We start from the raw sequence: 13,209 nt of genomic DNA on the forward strand, positions 1-13,209 counted from the left end.
GCTCTGATCTTCCGTCTTCTGTGTACTGTCACGGCTGTGGCGCGGGTGCGATGACGTCATCGAGTACACGCCGACATGTACCGGATGCTGTAAGCAGAGCCCTGCTGCTGGAGAGCGTCTGTGAGGTAAGTATAAAAACGTTTTTATTTTCTTTATAAAATGAATTAAATGGGTGAGGGGAGGAGGAGAGGGACCTGCACATAATGAAGTTGGTGGGTTAAAGAGAACTGAACATGATGAAGTGGGGGGGGTTAAAGGGGACTGCACATGATGAAGTTGGGCGGTTAAAGGGGACTGCACATGAGAAGTTGGGCGGCTAAAGGGGACTGCACATGATGAAGTGGAGGGGTTAAACAGGACTGCACATGATGAAGTTAGGGGTTAAAGGGGACTGCACATGATAAAGTGCGGGGGTTAAAGGGGACTGCACATGATGAAGTTGGTGGGTTAAAAGGGACTGCACGTGATGAAGTGTAGGGTAAGTGGCACTGCACATGATGAATTGGGGGGTAAGGGGGCCTGCACATGATGAAGTGGGGGAAGGGGACTGCACATGATGAAGTAGGGGAAAGGGGCTGCACATGATGAAGTAGGGGAAAGGGGACTGCACAAGATGAAAATAGGGGAAGGAGACTGCACATGATGAAGTGGGGGAAAGGGGACTGCAAAAGACGAAGTGGGGGAAGGAGACTGCACATGATGAAGTGGGGGGACAGGGGACAGGAGACTGTAAATGATTAATTTAAAGTGAGGGAGGGGGAAAGCAAATTACTTGAAGGTGGGGAGAGCAGATGATGATCTGGGGAGAGCAAATAATGAATTTTGAGGGTGGGGGAGTAAATGATATATTGAATGTGGGGAGAGAGCTGTTGATAATGAATAGAGGGTGGGAGAAAGAATACATGACAATGAATTGGGGGGAAGGGGCATGTAAATATGAGTCGAGGGAGTGGGAGATACATTGCGGGGGGGTGTTGAGTATGCAGTGACTGGTAATGCATTGTGGGAAAGAGTACAGGTGCTAATTAATTTATATATTAGGTGGGGGAAGTGGCTATGTATAGTTAGCTGGGTCACAGTGGCGGTGTCATGTCGCTGTCAGACTCAGGGCCTGCTGTTCCTGCTTCAGCTACTAGGAGGGGCCAGACTGGCACGTCGCCACCAGACTCGGGGCCTGCTGTTCCGGCCTCGGCCACTCGGAGGCGCCGGTCTGTCACGTCACCGTCAGACTCGGGGACGGCTGTTCCTGCCTCGGCCACTGGGAGGCGCCGTGGCTCGCCCGTGGGTGATGGTGGTGACAGAGAAAGGGCTCCTGCGCAGGCATCTGGTGGGCGCAGGCTCCGCCCCTCTGTCAGTCATCTGGGGGTTACTACATCACCATCTGGCCTAGTCCTGGGGCGGTCCTAATGACATCATCAGTCCGGGAACCTGTGAGAGATGACCTGATCCCTCAAATACCTTGGGACTGGTCTTGCAATCCGCCAGATATATTCTTGGTTCCCCTGCATGCTACTGTGTGATTTGCTATAGTTAACTGACCTCAGCCTGGATTCCTGACCATTCTATTGCCTGCCGTTTTTGTACCTCTGCCTCTCTCCCGATTTTTGCCGCTGACCTTAGCTTGGATTCATGACCCTTCTTCTGCCTGCTGATTTTTGTACCTTTGCTGCCCTCCTGGTTTTTTACTGACCTTGGCCCGGTCTTTTAGACCCTTCTTTTGCCTGCTGATTTTGTACCTCTGCTGCAAGCCGGCCTCCCACTCCTGCCTTCGGACCACGATTACGGGTTTTAGTTTCAACCCCTTGGCGGCCGTCATGCTCTGGTCCACAGCTCCTCTAGACTGCTACCCCCTGGGCCTTGCTACAATTCCAGATCCCTGTATAGGGGTTAAGGGTCTCGGGGTTACTCGGGGCGCTGTTCCTACTGCAGCCCAGATTCGCAGACGGTCGTCACATTATATCCGGCCACAAAGACTGCCTTTTGAATGTATGTCCATTATATATAAAAGCAGTCTCCTGAATTTTTTTTTTCCCTTCTCCTGCCTGAGCTGATTTCTTGGCCTAACACCTGCTTCAGTGCACAGCCTGAAGGAACACTCCCATCTTCCTATACCAGCATGCTAACAACTGACGAAAAGCAGTGAAAAAATTCTAATATCGCATGGTAGAGTGCAGAATAGATTTTATTGAAAGGTGAAAAGAGCAGAACATGGCTAAAAAGTGACATTGGCAGGAAAAGAGAGGCCGGGTGACAATGGCTGCTCCAAATTAATAATCATGGAAATACATCAACATTGTGAAGTGCCTCAATATCTAGACATAGGTAGTGTTTGCCCATGGACGTAACCATGAAATACAGGGAAAAAGTCCCTAAATAAATTAATAACAGGCAAAAGCGTACAGATAGTAATCAGGAGAACACTTACACAGTGAAGGAGCAGCAAATGGGACCACAGCCGTACCCCAACGCGCGTTTCGGCGATTGTGCCTTCCTCAGGGGGCATGTGTTGATTCTGAAAAGGGCCCATTATATAGGGGAAGTGAAACTGAAAGTACCAATCACACCCAGGGTCAAGACACACCCACCCATCTCAGCGTGACAGTCACCGCTGGCGCTAACAAATCACAGGAGGGGAGTGAAAATGGAAGCACCAATCACGTCCGAGCACTAGACACACCCACCCATCCCAACAAGCAACCACCGCTGACGCTGACAAACCACGGGGCCCCGTGTAGTCAAACGTCAGACGGTGGGCGGGAGGGAGGAGGGGAGATGTCACGTCGTCCGTGACGCAATCGGCGCATGCGCAGTGCGGGCGGAAGTAACCGCGGCCATTTTTGAAAGGGGAACACTGTAAGGGCAAAGATAAAATCGGCGCCCGCATACAGCATACAGAAGTGTGCAAGCAGCCATTGCAGAACTGGGAATAAGAGGAGCAGGGACAGGGTAAATACCATATTGGGTACAGACAAACAAAAAAACAAAAACAAGATAGACAATGAATAATTAATATATATATCAGTTATATAATGCATATAGGTAAACAACTAATATATATAAAAATAGTAACAATAACAGTGCAAATAAGAATGAGGAATGTCCATATTAAAAGGGAAATAGTCCAATGCAAAAATCAGGTAACCAAAGGTTGGGTGTGTAGAGATGGTCCTAAGGCGCCGCATCCCCATAACACAAGGCTGGAATATTCATTCACATGAAGGGCCGAAGAACAGCAAAAGCACGAAGTCACTATAATAAGAATAAAACAAATTAAAAACATGCTAAAAACCACAAACCAATAACACATAATTGGATTAAAGGAAAGGAGCAAAAGAAAGGCTCTCATTGAGGCCATGTGGGTGAACAGTCTTAAGTTGCCAGATCCACCTGGCTTCAAGCTGGCTGAGTCTTATAGATAAACCCCGCCTCGAATATCAATTTTGAGCGCATCGATGCCTTTAACCTTCAATAAGGTAGCATCACAGTCATGATGATCAAAAAAATGACGTGGTATAGTTCTAAGGGTGGCAGGGTCCTCGTGTGTGCGTGCCGCTTGAATCCCCAGCACATGCTCCCTCACTCTTACCTTAAGTTGACGTGTTGTATGGCCAATATAAATCAGGCCACAAGGACAGGTGGCATGATAAATGACATATCTAGTGGTACAGGTTATTCTCTGACGAATGTCATATGTATTGGTTCCACTGGAGTCACAAAAAGAGTTACCGCGTATTATGTTGGGACATGCCACACAACCACCACAAGGGACACAGCCACCCCCAGAACTAAAATTATCCAAGAAAGTCAATGGTTTACGGGCACTATAATGACTGGAAACCAGATAGTCTCTAAGATTCTTAGAGCGCCTAAAGGACATGGATGGTCTATGTGATAGAAACTGGTTGATAACTGGGTCAACCCGGAGAATCGGCCAAGCTCTCTGTAGAGCCATACGTACCTGGTTGGACCTATAACTAAAAGTGGTAACGAACCTAATAATCCCGTCTGTTTTGGAGTGCTGGACAGACTCAGGGCGATATACAAGGTCATGACGGGAAGCATACTTAGCCCTATTAAAGGCCCGCTTGATGGACCTGTGGCTATAAACACGTACCAGAAAACGTTGACGCAAAATTTCGGCTTGCCGAAAGAAATCATCATCCGTAGAGCAGATCCTACGAAGACGCAGGAACTGCCCCACGGGGACGGCACGAATAATATGCTTGGGGTGACTAGAATTAGCATGTAACAGAGAGTTAGTGGAGGTTACCTTCCTGAAAATGTCCGTCTGCAGGACCCCAGCATGGTCCCTCTTAATAGTGACATCTAAAAAGTCCAAGGATTCCCCACTATAGAAAAACGTTAGATGAATATTCAGATCGTTGCCATTTAAGAGAGTAATGAGTTGTTCAAGGTCGACGGGTGTGCCATGCCAGACGAAGAATATGTCATCAATGTACCGTGTCCAAAGGGGGACACGGCACATTGAGAAACCCTCGTCTGACATGAAGAGGTCCCTCTCCCACAGCCCCAGGAACAGACCCGCATAGGAGGGCGCATAGGCCGCACCCATCGCAGTCCCCTGGAGCTGTAGGTAGAATGACCCCTTAAACACAAAGAAATTGTGTGTGAGGGTGAACTCAAGTAGTCTCAGCAGGAGGTCCCTTACACCCAAACATAGGCTGGAAGTACTTAAAAAGTATTTGACAGCCCTAAGACCATCGATGTGTTTGATGTTGGTATACAGGGACTCCACATCCGCCGAGACCAAGAGAGTGTCACCCCCAAGGCACAACCCGTCGACCCTGCGCAACAAATCACCTGTGTCCCGGAGGAAGGAGGGAAGGCTAGTGACAAGGGGCTGCAGGTGGAAATCAATCCATTTATTAACATTTTCCAAGACATTCCCCCGCCCCGAGACAATGGGCCGCCCGGGTGGCACAGAGGAGCTCTTATGTATTTTGGGGAGAAGATATAGGGTAGAGACTTTTGGTTCAAGGACAATTAGTGCATTATATAGCTCTTTGGTGATAATGCCGTCCTGTGTGGCATCTTTGAGAATAGTCTCCAACATAGCGGAGTATGCAGAGAGAGGGTTATATGTTAATTTTTTATAACAGACAGTGTTATTGAGTTGTCTGAATGCCTCCTTCTCATACATATCTACCGGCCACAGGACGACATTACCACCCTTGTCAGCTGGTTTGATGAGAACCCCAGGTATATTTTGAAGTGATCTCAGCCTACATCTCTCCTCATGAGAAATATTGTCATTAGTGACAAACCGAGGAATATTATAGAACTCCTCTGTGACCACCCGGACGAACATGTCAATGGTGGCACAAGAGGATAATGGGGGGAACTTCTTGGATTTTGGTCGAATGGACGGGGGAATCTTACCTCCATCGTTCTCATTTCCAGATGCCAACTCCTCCAGTATGGTTAACGCCGCCTGTTCCTCCTCTGTGGGAAACAGGGATTGCATGTTGTTAGAATGGAAATATCTCTTAAATAGCAACGATCGCGCAAATAAGTGGAGATCCTTTATGGTGTCAAATAGGTCAAATCCAGAAGCTGGAGAGAAAGAGAGCCCCCTACTGAGGAGCCGCAGATCGGCCGCAGAAAGCAAAACGCCACTAAGGTTAATCACCTTGTTGTCATGTCCGGAGGCGACCAGATTCCGCTTGTACGGATGGAACGTGTGGTCCCGCAATCTCGCCATCTCATTATTGGAAGCAGATAATGAAGAGGTAGAGGATAAATCAGACCGCCCACTCATGGAGGAGATAGATAAAGCAGAAGAAGCCTTACGTGAGGAGGGCTGGATGACGCTATGTCTCCATAAGTAAGGAGACATCTCTTGGATGAATAATCTTTAGAGTCCCTGTTAAATTTGGAAACTTGACAATCCTGAATCTTTTTAACAAGGGAGTCCATAGTCTTATCTAGATCTGTCTCAAATTTGAGCATTTTATCAGATGGACATAAGGTACGAAATTCATTTAAAGACGTGTCAATTGTGGTATCAAGACTATTAATAACTGATGTATTATGCTCAATAAGTAACCTCATCAGAGATACCGAACATGCATTACACGTTTCCTCCCATTTAGTGATGAGTGTCTCATCATCTATGGGAAAGGACGGTATGATTTTAACCCTCAGACCTCTGGGGATCATTTTATTGGTTACATATTTGTCCAAAAAAATCCTATTCCACCAAAGTTTGGACCTCTTGAGGAGCATGTTTTTAATCACAGAAAATTTGTCCTCCAATCCTAAATCCGAAGTCTGTAATGAATCAGCCGTGTTGCCGCTGAACACCCGATCCATTTGGGACAGCCAGGTTTGTTCTCTGGCTCGAAAATCCATGTTGCTGACCAAGAAACCTGTGCATAACACAGTAAGAATAAATCGTAAAAGCGAAAGACAGCAAAATGTGCTGGAGTGGATTATCAAAATCATAATGATCTAGATGTGTTGGTAATCACAACCAAGATTCCAGCACATGAATGGACAGTGCAGAACACACTGCATATTAAATGTAACAACTGACGAAAAGCAGTGAAAAAATTCTAATATCGCATGGTAGAGTGCAGAATAGGTTTTATTGAAAGGTGAAAAGAGCAGAACATGGCTAAAAAGTGACATTGGCAGGAAAAGAGAGGCCGGGTGACAATGGCTGCTCCAAATTAATAATCATGGAAATACATCAACATTGTGAAGTGCCTCAATATCTAGACATAGGTAGTGTTTGCCCATGGACGTAACCATGAAATACAGGGAAAAAGTCCCTAAATAAATTAATAACAGGCAAAAGCGTACAGATAGTAATCAGGAGAACACTTACACAGTGAAGGAGCAGCAAATGGGACCACAGCCGTACCCCAACGCGCGTTTCGGCGATTGTGCCTTCCTCAGGGGGCATGTGTTGATGCTGAAAAGGGCCCATTATATAGGGGAAGTGAAACTGAAAGTACCAATCACGCCCAGGGTCAAGACACACCCACCCATCTCAGCGTGACAGTCACCGCTGGCGCTAACAAATCACAGGAGGGGAGTGAAAATGGAAGCACCAATCAAGTCCGAGCACTAGACACACCCACCCATCCCAACAAGCAACCACCGCTGACGCTGACAAACCACGGGGCCCCGTGTAGTCAAACGTCAGACGGTGGGCGGGAGGGAGGCGGGGAGATGTCACGTGGTCCGTGACGCAATCGGCGCATGCGCAGTGCAGGCGGAAGTAACCGCGGCCATTTTTGAAAGGGGAACACTGTAAGGGCAAAGATAAAATCGGCGCCCGCATACAGCATACAGAAGTGTGCAAGCAGCCATTGCAGAACTGGGAATAAGAGGAGCAGGGACAGGGTAAATACCATATTGGGTACAGACAAACAAAAAAACAAAAACAAGATAGACAATGAATAATTAATATATATATCAGTTATATAATGCATATAGGTAAACAACTAATATATATAAAAATAGTAACAATAACAGAGATATTTCCATTCTAACAACATGCAATCCCTGTTTCCCACAGAGGAGGAACAGGCGGCGTTAACCATACTGGAGGAGTTGGCATCTGGAAATGAGAACGATGGAGGTAAGATTCCCCCGTCCATTCGACCAAAATCCAAGAAGTTCCCCCCATTATCCTCTTGTGCCACCATTGACATGTTCGTCCGGGTGGTCACAGAGTAGTTCTATAATATTCCTCGGTTTGTCACTAATGACAATATTTCTCATGAGGAGAGATGTAGGCTGAGATCACTTCAAAATATACCTGGGGTTCTCATCAAACCAGCTGACAAGGGTGGTAATGTTGTCCTGTGGCCGGTAGATATGTACGAGAAGGAGGCATTCAGACAACTCAATAACACTGTCTGTTATAAAAAATTAACATATAACCCTCTCTCTGCATACTCCGCTATGTTGGAGACTATTCTCAAAGATGCCACACAGGACGGCATTATCACCAAAGAGCTATATAATGCACTAATTGTCCTTGAACCAAAAGTCTCTACCCTATATCTTCTCCCCAAAATACATAAGAGCTCCTCTGTGCCACCCGGGCGGCCCATTGTCTCGGGGCGGGGGAATTTCTTGGAAAATGTTAATAAATGGATTGATTTCCACCTGCAGCCCCTTGTCACTAGTCTTCCCTCCTTCCTCCGGGACACAGGTGATTTGTTGCGCAGGGTCGACGGGTTGTGCCTTGGGGGTGACACTCTCTTGGTCTCGGCGGATGTGGAGTCCCTGTATACCAACATCAAACACATCGATGGTCTTAGGGCTGTCAAATACTTTTTAAGTACTTCCAGCCTATGTTTGGGTGTAAGGGACCTCCTGCTGAGACTACTTGAGTTCACCCTCACACACAATTTCTTTGTGTTTAAGGGGTCATTCTACCTACAGCTCCAGGGGACCGCGATGGGTGCGGCCTATGCGCCCTCCTATGCGGGTCTGTTCCTGGGGCTGTGGGAGAGGGACCTCTTCATGTCAGACGAGGGTTTCTCAATGTGCCGTGTCCCCCTTTGGACACGGTACATTGATGACATATTCTTCGTCTGGCATGGCACACCCGTCGACCTTGAACAACTCATTACTCTCTTAAATGGCAACGATCTGAATATTCATCTAACGTTTTTCTATAGTGGGGAATCCTTGGACTTTTTAGATGTCACTATTAAGAGGGACCATGCTGGGGTCCTGCAGACGGACATTTTCAGGAAGGTAACCGCCACTAACTCTCTGTTACATGCTAATTCTAGTCACCCCAAGCATATTATTCGTGCCGTCCCCGTGGGGCAGTTCCTGCGTCTTCGTAGGATCTGCTCTACGGATGATGATTTCTTTCGGCAAGCCGAAATTTTGCGTCAACGTTTTCTGGTACGTGTTTATAGCCACAGGTCCATCAAGCGGGCCTTTAATAGGGCTAAGTATGCTTCCCGTCATGACCTTGTATATCGCCCTGAGTCTGTCCAGCACTCCAAAACAGACGGGATTATTAGGTTCGTTACCACTTTTAGTTATAGGTCCAACCAGGTACGTATGGCTCTACAGAGAGCTTGGCCGATTCTCCGGGTTGACCCAGTTATCAACCAGTTTCTATCACATAGACCATCCATGTCCTTTAGACGCTCTAAGAATCTTAGAGACTATCTGGTTTCCAGTCATTATAGTGCCCGTAAACCATTGACTTTCTTGGATAATTTTAGTTCTGGGGGTGGCTGTGTCCCTTGTGGTGGTTGTGTGGCATGTCCCAACATAATACGCGGTAACTCTTTTTGTGACTCCAGTGGAACCAATACATATGACATTCGTCAGAGAATAACCTGTACCACTAGATATGTCATTTATCATGCCACCTGTCCTTGTGGCCTGATTTATATTGGCCTTACAACACGTCAACTTAAGGTAAGAGTGAGGGAGCATGTGCTGGGGATTCAAGCGGCACGCACACACGAGGACCCTGCCACCCTTAGAACTATACCACGTCATTTTTTTGATCATCATGACTGTGATGCTACCTTATTGAAGGTTAAAGGCATCGATGCGCTCAAAATTGATATTCGAGGCGGGGGTTTATCTGAAGCCAGGTGGATCTGGCAACTTAAGACTGTTCACCCACATGGCCTCAATGAGAGCCTTTCTTTTGCTCCTTTCCTTTAATCCAATTATGTGTTATTGGTTTGTGGTTTTTAGCATGTTTTTAATTTGTTTTATTCTTATTATAGTGACTTCGTGCTTTTGCTGTTCTTCGGCCCTTCATGTGAATGAATATTCCAGCCTTGTGTTATGGGGATGCGGCGCCTTAGGACCATCTCTACACACCCAACCTTTGGTTACCTGATTTTTTCCTTGGACTATTTCCCTTTTAATATGGACATTCCTCATTCTTATTTGCACTGTTATTGTTACTATTTTTATATATATTAGTTGTTTACCTATATGCATTATATAACTGATATATATTAATTATTCATTGTCTATCTTGTTTTTGTTTTTTTGTTTGTCTGTACCCAATATGGTATTTACCCTGTCCCTGCTCCTCTTATTCCCAGTTCTGCAATGGCTGCTTGCACACTTCTGTATGCTGTATGCGGGCGCCGATTTTATCTTTGCCCTTACAGTGTTCCCCTTTCAAAAATGGCCGCGGTTACTTCCGCCTGCACTGCGCATGCACCGATTGCATCATGGACCACGTGACATCTCCCCTCCTCCCTCCCGCCCACCGTCTGACGTTTGACTACACGGGGCCCTGTGGTTTGTCAGCGTCAGCGGTGGTTGCTTGTTGGGATGGGTGGGTGTGTCTAGTGCTCGGACGTGATTGGTGCTTCCATTTTCACTCCCCTCCTGTGATTTGTTAGCGCCAGCGGTGACTGTCACGCTGAGATGGGTGGGTGTGTCTTGACCCTGGGCGTGATTGGTACTTTCAGTTTCACTTCCCCTATATAATGGGCCCTTTTCAGCATTAACACATGCCCCCTGAGGAAGGCACAATCGCCGAAACGCGCGTTGGGGTACGGCTGTGGTCCCATTTGCTGCTCCTTCACTGTGTAAGTGTTCTCCTGATTACTATCTGTACGCTTTTGCCTGTTATTAATTTATTTAGGGACTTTTTCCCTGTATTTCATGGTTACGTCCATGGGCAAACACTACCTATGTCTAGATATTGAGGCACTTCACAATCATAGAATCATAGAATCGTAGAGTTGGAAGGGACCTCCTGGGCCATCTGGTCCAACCCCCTGCTCAAAGCAGGATTCGCTAAATCATCCCAGTTAGATGTCTGTCCAGCCTCTGTTTGAAGACTTCCATTTAAGGAGAACTCACCACTTCTCGTGGCAGCCTGTTCCACTCATTGATCACTCTAACTGTCAAAAAGTTTTTTCTAATATCTAATCTGTGTCTCCTCCCATTCAGCTTCATCCCATTGCTTCTAGTCTTTCCTTGTGCAAATGAGAATAAAGTTGATCCTTCTACAATGTGACAGCCCTTTAGATATTTGTAGACAGCTATTAAGTCTCCTCTCAGTCTTCTCTTTTGCAAACTAAACATTCCCAAATCCTGCAACCTTTCCTCATAAGACAGGGTTTGCAGACCGGTCACCATTCTGGTCTCTCTTTTCTGAACTTGCTCCAGTTTGTTGATGTCTTTTTTAAAATGTGGTGCCCAAAATTGGACACAATATTCCAGATGAGGTCTGACCAAAGAGGAGTAGAGGGAAATAATTACTTCACGTGATCTAGACTGTATGCTTCTGTTAATACATCCTAGAATTGCATTTGCCTTTTTTGCTGCTGCATCACACTGTTGACTCATATTCAGTCTGTGATCTATTAGTATACCCAAGTCTTTTTCACATGTGCTGTCACTTAGCCCTATTCCTCCCATTCTATATATGCTTTTTTCATTTTTATTGCCCAGATGTAGTACTTTGCATTTCTCCCTGTTAAAAACCATTCTGTTAGTTGCTGCCCACTTCTCCAGTTTATTTAAATCTTTTTGAATCCTCTCTCTCTCTTCTCTAGTATTAGCTATCCCTCCTAGCTTTGTGTCATCAGCAAATTTAATCAGTTTACCCTCAATTCCTTCATCTAAATCGTTGATAAAGATGTTGAACAATACAGGGCCCAGGACAGAGCCCTGTGGTACCCCACTTGAGACATTCTTCCAACTGGATGTGCAGCCATTTACGACCACTCTTTGGGTCCGATCACTAAGCCAGTTATGAATCCACCTAACAGTTGCCTTGTCCATTCCATACTTAGTCATTTTTTCAATAAGGATTGTATGAGAGACTTTGTCAAATGCTTTGCTGAAGTCAAGATATACTATATCTACAGCATTTCCTTGATCCACCCAATCAGTAATACCATCATAGAAGGAAATTAAATTAGTCTGACATGACTTATTAGTTACAAACCCATGCTGACTCTGTTTAATCACTTCATTCTTATCCAGGTATTGACATACATGTTGTTTAATAATTTGTTCAAAGATCTTTCCTGGTATAGAAGTCAGACTCACCGGCCTATAGTTGCCTGGGTCCACCTTCTTCCCCTTTTTGAAGATAGGAACAACATTTGCTCTTCTCCAGTCTTCTGGCACTTCTCCTGTTCTCCAAGAATTTTCAAAGATTATGGAGAGGGGTTCAAAAATTTCTTCTGCTATCTCCTTCAGTACTCTGGGGTGTAATTCATCTGGACCTGGAGACTTGAATACATTTAGGTTAGCTAAGTGTTTCCTCACTATCTTTCTGTTTATAGATATCCTGGATTCTTCTATTCCCTTAATAGGACAGTGAATAACAGTTGATGTTACATTTCCTTTCTGAGAGAAAACAGATGCAAAATAGGAATTTAAAAGTTCAGCCTTCTCAACATCCTGTCTTACCATTTCATCATTTTCATCCTGTAAAAATCCTATAGCATCTTTGACTTTTCTTTTACTTTTGACATATCCCCAAAATCCTTTATTATTGCTTTTGACATCTCTTGCAAGCCTCAATTCATTTTCAGCTTTAGATAATCTGATTTGTGCCTTGCAGGTTCTGCAGACAGCATTATATTCTTCTTTAGATATGCCTCCTTCTTTCCATTTTATAAACATTTTTTTCTTCCTTTTTAGCATGTGCTTAAGTTCTGTGTTCATCCATCCTGGTTTCCTTAAATGCTTCCTATTCTTCCCTCTTTTCGGAATTGTTAACAACTGTGCTTTGAGAATTTCATTTTTCAAGATTTCTCATCCCTCCTGGACATTTTTGTCTTTTAGGATATCCAGCCATTGGATCCCTCCAATTCTCTTTCTGAATCCCTTAAAATCTGCCTTTCTGAAATCTAACCTTGACGTCTGAGTCTTCACAGGTCTTCCGCCTCTAGTTATCCAAAATTCTAAAATAGCATGGTCGCTACCTCCTAGGGTCCCAGCCACTTTTACCTCCTCAACCATTTCCTCCCTGTTTATAAGGATTAGATCCAAGGTAGCAGTTCCCCTTGTTTTCTCCTTTACCTTTTGGAAGATAAAGTTGTCAGCAAGAGAGGATAAGAATTTCCTTGACCTGTTAGTTTTGCCTGAGAGAGATTCCCAACAAATGTCTGGATAGTTGAAATCTCCCATGACAACTATGTCATATTTTTTGGAGAACTTGGCCATTTGATGCATAAAGAGTTCATCCATATCTTCAGCTTGCACAGGCGG

This window comes from Dendrobates tinctorius, unplaced genomic scaffold (genome assembly GCF_039654945.1).
Source record: "Dendrobates tinctorius isolate UK_male_01 unplaced genomic scaffold, ASM3965494v1 ptg000265l, whole genome shotgun sequence".
NCBI lineage: Eukaryota > Metazoa > Chordata > Amphibia > Anura > Dendrobatidae > Dendrobates > Dendrobates tinctorius.